Raw genomic sequence first — 7,177 nt, 5'->3', positions numbered from 1 at the left:
ATGTTCTTAATGGGTTCTTATTACACCGTCTACAATGGGAACTATGTCTTTCTAAAAGTTCCACCTCCACTCATCAGTCCACAGAACATTTTACCAAAAGGCTTGAGGGTCATCAAGGTTTGTTTTTTGTCACTTGCTCTTGCTTTTCAATGTCAGTTTTGTCCAGTCTCGTTCTAATTATGACATCACGAAAGCTGGTAAGCAAGACCTGCAGGTCCTTAGATCTCTGTCTGGGTTATTTTCTGACCTCCAGGATGAGCCATCAATTCGCTCTTGGTGTACGTCGGTAGGCTGGTCACTACTGGGAAGATTAACCATTGTTTTTCCATTTGGAGTTAATGGCTCTCTGCTTTATTGGAGTTCCAAAGCTCTGTAACTCTTTCCATGTTATGAGATATAATTTCTTTAAATATTTACTTCTTTCTTTCTATATTATACAATAAACCAATCAGGCATAACATTATGACCACCTGCCTAATATTCTGTTGGTCCTGCCAGAACAGCCCTGACCCGTCATGCACTGTGTATTCTGACACCTTTCTATCAGAACCAGCATTAACTTCTTCAGCAACAGTGGCTCGTCTGTTGGATCGGATCACACGGGCCAGCCTTCGCTCCCCACGTGCATCAGTGATCCTTGACCGCCCATGACCCTGTCGCCGGTTCACCACTGTTCCTTCCTTGGACCACTTTTGATAGATACTGACCACTGCAGACCGGGACAACAATCGAATAGAATAGGAATGTAATAAGCAGAATATAATAAGCAGAAAGTTCGAATGTTATGAAATTACATATAACACTCAGCAACAATGTAGTCATGCTGTAAGCTATCTCAGCTGTTCTTGTGACTGCAGTATAGCATGCAGTGGGTTGAGACCTTTAAGCCTACTTCACATCTGTTAACATCAGCTCGACAGTTTACTAACACTAGTTTTAAACACAGTGGGCTTCATCTATCAAGCTGGATATGGATGAATTCATTAGTAAATCATTCACACGAGCATTTATACAAGAAATGTGTATTCAGGAAAGTTCCGAAAAACATTTGTATCCTTTAAGGAGACTCGCTAATGATATGTATCGAATCGTATATTTAGCATGAGTTACTGACTTTTTATATACAGATTACGTTTGTTGTAAATAGCTTCAGGTGCACACCAGACGTCAGTGAAATTCTTGTGAGAGAAAGCTTCTAAATGACATTCATAAGTTAAGACAAATAAAACTAGCAATTCAATTACAACAAAAGATGAAGCTGTATAAATAGACGAGGAATTCGTTCGACTTTTGTCCTTCTGCGACTTGCACATTTTATAGAGTTTTGTAAATGTAAATCAGCTCTGCTGTGAATATGCTTCATGATATACAAGTGGCTTTTATCAACATATGCACGAGTATGAAGAAAACCTGGGGTTGCTAAAACGTCTGTAAATGTTTTGGCCAATAAAAACATTTACACATTTTTGCTCAAGTGGTTAAGGCTCTGGGTCGTTGACCAGAAGATCAGGGGTTCTAGCCCTAGCACCGCCAAGTTGCCACTGTTGAACCCTTGAGCAAGGCCCTTAACCCTCTCTGCTCCAGGGGCGCTGTATCATGGCTGACCCTGCGCTCTGACCCCAACCTCCGAGGATGGGATATGCGAAGAAAGAATTTTACTATGCTGTAATGTGTATGTGACAAATAAAGGCAACTTTAAAAAAGATATAATACAAAGAATTATCCACAACATCTTGTATATAAGTTGGAAATGAAATATTCCTATTGTATATACCAACGTTTTGAAATGCATTGAGCTTATTATGCTTACAAAGATAATTTATTAACCCTTTCTAATGTATACCAATTATTTATCCTGCTGCAATGGTTTATATGCAGCAAGAATTGTATCTAAAACTATAGGTGCCTAGTTTGAGTTTGTTCTACATTGTATACTGTCTTTTCTTTCTCACTCTCATTTTAGTTTCAAAACAGCCAATAATAGTAATCCTGCTGAAGTTCTCTCTAATGTATTGCGCTGATTGATTGCTGAAGGGATCTGCAGGTGATTAAATAATTGCTGTATTTAGTAAACAGATGTTTAGAGTGGACTCATCTTCTCCAATGCATGCTGCAGGTCCAATCAATCATCAGTAATAGGGGTGTAAGGCAAGCTGTATCTGTATCTGTATCTGTTTGGTGCTGCAAATGTTTAGATCTGCTTTTAAAGCTGTTGTGGGTGTGGCCTAAAAGAGAAGGAGGAGGACTTTTATTTCTTCCTATAACATTTTGGAATTAATCTAGTTGCTTCTATTTGCCAAAATATAAATCCAAAATATTATCCAGTAGGTATTTAAACCATTGTGACTTGCCCAGGCATTTACTATGGATGAATGAATGAAGGAAGGAAGGAAGGAAGGAAGGAAGGAAGGAAGGAGTGAATGCTGTAACTGCGTTGCTATACATGCATTGCTCACATTCACATCAGTGAATATGATTTTTTCTTAATCTCACAAGCTTCATATTTGACAGCTCACACTCATGACGGTAAAAAAACAACAACATCCTGTTCACCTTTGGTCTCAACCAGATGCCATTCTGTCAAGCTTTCAAAAAAAAATGAATAGTGGACATCTTATCTGTATCTGTATTTGTATATGTTTAGAACACATTGCAAATTACAATGCAAACGTATTTATCTACATCTGCTAAAGCTACACAGCTACAAATGTGAGCATCCACATTAATCTGGAGAAATCTGAAAGCACACATCTTTTTTCTCTATGCTTCAGCCTTCCATCCACTGAGATGCTGTTGTTTTTGTCCAGTGAAAATGGAGCTTTTTGGAAAAATGCTGCTTTTGCATCTTTTGCATCATTTTCACCTGCCTTTGCAACTTTACAGTCTTTTCATCAACACTGCCGCATAAAGCCGAAGTGACAGCAAGTAAATGAACGTCTAATGGAAAAGACGCAGCCCGGAGGTTTTTATGCAAGCGTGGTCAAGCAATTTTTGGAAAAGAGGCTGAAAACACAAGTGTAGATGGAGAGTGTGTTTAAAACAAAAATGCCGCTTAACATCCAGATCCATCCAGATTAAATGGACATATGTAGCTGGAGACTTTGCATACATTTGTACACAAAAGTACACCAGACCAAATCTGGGAACACTCATCTTGTTGCCAAAATGTAATTCAAACACCGGCGTATTCTTTCGATTGCTGCCACAAATTCAGCGAAAAAGGGTTTTGATATGACATTGGGTTTGCACCACAGAGTTATTATTCACCAAGACGATGCTGAGAGACGCCCATGACATTAGACCTCACCACTGCAATATAAATCACCAGAAGATTGATAACAGGCCACCGGTTGAGTCATACCAACGTTTTCGGTATTGCCTCCCGACGGCTATTCCAATTCCATCATACCCACTGATTAACGCTGTTGTTTGTGTGTAGCTATATTTCTGACAGGCCTCCTCCATTGTGCCGCTTCATCCATGCCATGACAGCGAGTCTCCCTCTCGTGCATATTCAAAGAGCTCCTTAATTTCTCTGTGGAGGAGTTCCTGTAAGAGGTCTCAGGACGCTTCCTTACTGTCAATAAATCTTTGGCTGTGCTCTCAACTGTCCGCTGCTTTCATTTCCAATTACCTCGCCGCCTTCGCTTTCGTGCAGCGGTGGGCCATTTCATTTCCTGCAACCGCACAAACGCATTAAAGTGCCAGATGAGCCAGTGAGGAGTTTGGAACAAAGCTGTGGAGGTGGCTACAGGGAAAAGTTCCATTTAATCATGCATACATAAAAAAAATAAAATCTACCTTTTACTCACCTGAACCTAGAAAATTAAGAAATCTGGGTTTGATAGCTAAAATACATGGTTGTCAACTTGAGAAATCCCTCTTAGAGTTCATACTGAACACTTTCTTTTAGAAACCTTGAGCTTAGCTGTATTGTCCTTATGATTTATTACATTGTGCTGCACTTGCCATTCTACTAGAGCTCTAGCTTTGCACAAGGGCAGAGCTCAGCTTCGTTTTGATCGAGATCAACTTAATCTTGTCACATTCAGTCTTCATTTTCGCTGAATCTGTTCAATTAAGGAGCTAAAAGTGCATGACGACTAAACAGAATATCCTCCTAAACACAACCCGCGGCTACGTCAGCTGTCAAACACACGCGGAAAGAGAAATATACGGTGTTTCCACGCAGACCTGTGCACACAAAAGTCTTACACACCCAGACAGATGTTCGGATTTATTGAGCCCATAACAAAACCATTTTAAAACATCGCTTTTCTGACCAAAAAAGTGATAGAAAACAAAAATCAACACATTTCATATGTAACAAAGCACTTTTCCGACAAAAAAGCATAATGAAGCCAGCTGGGTTTTGTGTACAAAAACAAAACCTAGCAAGTGTGACAGACTCGAGAAAACAACCGTGGCAGATTCTCCAAGATGTTCTGTAAAACTACATGAATTGCATTGTTTTAAGCAACGGCAAATCACACCAAACATTGACTTTGCTATTTACTGGTTGTTAATACGAAAAATGCAAAATTTCATTATTTGATACACTCTATTTCTGTTTTTAATGTATCTAAGACTTTTGCATAATATTTTATGTATATATGTACATATATGTGTATTATATATTGCAGTAAATCAAGCAAGGTTCATGTTAGTGTGTCCTTATTAATAATATTAATTTACATGAACTGTAGAATAAATACACATATATTTCTGAGCTAATTGGATTTTCATAAATAAAATAAAATGACCTCGTCCCTTGTATATATATATATATATATATATATATATATATATATATATATATATATTTTAAAGATTTCTTTATATCCTGGAAGATTTTTGTCCATTCGGGATCAGTTTCTAGAGCAAAAGTGTCAAATTGAAAGACATGGTAGGTCACAGTACAAGAGAGTTTAGTATTTGCCCTGCTCTAACACCCACTTCAACAGAGACAGTGTTTTTATATAATGGGTTCAAAAGCCTGTGTGTTAAATCAGAGCAAATACTTAATGCTGCAGTGTTTGGGGCTTCTAGAAATTCCACCTGACACCTTTTCATTAAAGAGTGAACTGAGAACTATTTTCCTTTTCACATCCTGTGAGAAACTTTTAGGCAATTTATCTGTAAACATTTCGGGAAGACAGATTGTTTTTTTTTTTTTTATGCATGCAAGATCTAGAAATGATTTCCCTTAAAAATTCTTAATGTGCCTCCCATTGCTACACTTAAAATGCTGCTTGAGACACTACTAGCATTCTACTTTATTATTTTTCTTAATGATTTCGATCACCTCAGTTTTATTGCTGCTCTTTTGCTCTTCTGTTAATATTTGCATCTCATCATGATTGCTTACTGATTTTTATTTATTTATTTATTTATTTTTTAATTCAGCATAACGCTCGCTGATTTAGTCGTGTCATTTTTTTTTTGGAGGATGGGACAGGGCTTCTTACAGGATGCAGGTCAATAAAGCAAGGACGTCATCATTGACAAGGTCACGATTCAAGAGGGAAGTGTCACCTGATCTTTCTAAAAACCAGATTGCTGGAGTGGAGATAAACCCTCAGCCAAACCTAATGGGAAAAGCCCTCTTTGCTCCCGATCAATCCTGCAAACTCGCTAATGGTGTATCAATCCAGATAATACTACCACGGGATTCATGAAAAGGGTTTAAGCATGCAGTTGTAAATGAAGCAGTAGGCCCTCAGGTGTATCTATGCGTATAATGATCATGTCTGTGTCATTACAGTAATGAGCAATTTCCCAAAGTTGTGTCAATAAACGCAGCGGCAGGAATAGGTTCCTAAACTTGCTGCCCAACTGTGACTAAATGAACAGGAAAATCCCTTAATTGAACCAGAATTTCATCTTTTCTTCTATTGATACTATCAGAGACACCGACACCAGGCCAGAGTCAATACTATAACAAATGGGGATTAAAGATGCATTATGTGCAATTTCACGGACGGCTTCCTCTCACCCTCTGGCTGTAAGTTTTTCAAATAATGTTGACAGGATCATGGCATGAAGTCATTTCTCACTCATATCCTTGTTTTATATATATAAATAAATAAATATATATATATATATATATATATATATATATATATATATATAAAAAAAAAATATATATATATATATATATATATAAAATATATATATATATAAATATATATATATATATATATATATATATATATATATATATATATAAAAGAACAGTACTAGTAATAAAGGAAATTGAAGCCACAGTAATGATAAAGTACAGAAAATGGCCTAGCAATGCTAGCGACGCCCATGGTGGCGATGATGAATGATGGTATAGAGGTGGATTAATTCAGGAAGGACACCAAAGCCGCCACTGATATATTATATATATATATATATATATATATATATATATATATATATATAGACAGACTGTTAACATTTAAGGCCAGCTGTAGTTGTTTTGGATTGAAGTGAAATGATAGTCATCATTGACCATTAGAAATCCTTTTCGTCTGGACTTAACTGAGATCTGGGAAAGTGTTAGACTGGCCCTCGAACACACAGAACATGTTTGCAGAATTCTCTACAAAATACAGAAAGAGAATACAGGTCTCAATTTTCGGGTAGATTACATTCTTGACCTGTCAAGACACCATTATACAAGCATTGCCGTTTTACTTAGAGGCTTAGAAATAGGAAGAAACAGAAGAAGGAAAAGTATGGCAGAAGAGCAGAAGGTTAAGGGTTTTGCTCAAGGACCCAGACAGTGCAGCTTGGTAGTGTTGTGATTTGAACACATAGCTGTCTGTTCTGTAACACATAGCCTTAACCGATGAGCCGTCACAAGACGTTTAGCTAGCTTGCATTGACTAGACCAACTCCACCAATGAATGAACTTTAAATGATCAATTTTAATACTTTTCCAATCTAAAAATGATTAAAGTTAAACTTGAACAGGGTTTGATTTCAAATAGTTCCAAAAAACTGTCCAAGTGCACAAAAACAATCCAGTAATTTACAGAAGTTGACAGAAAGAGAAAATTATCATTAATTTCTCTAAAAGTTCCTCGAAAAACAGGTATAGAAATAATAAAAATAAATAATAAATAATTTTTGTTTAGTAATTTTTGTTAGTTTTCACATAAAACAGAAACATGTTTTATTAGAATCT

The sequence above is a fragment of the Hemibagrus wyckioides genome, linkage group LG21, assembly GCF_019097595.1.
Source record: "Hemibagrus wyckioides isolate EC202008001 linkage group LG21, SWU_Hwy_1.0, whole genome shotgun sequence".
Classification (NCBI taxonomy): domain Eukaryota; kingdom Metazoa; phylum Chordata; class Actinopteri; order Siluriformes; family Bagridae; genus Hemibagrus; species Hemibagrus wyckioides.
This window is presented reverse-complemented; position numbering follows the sequence as displayed.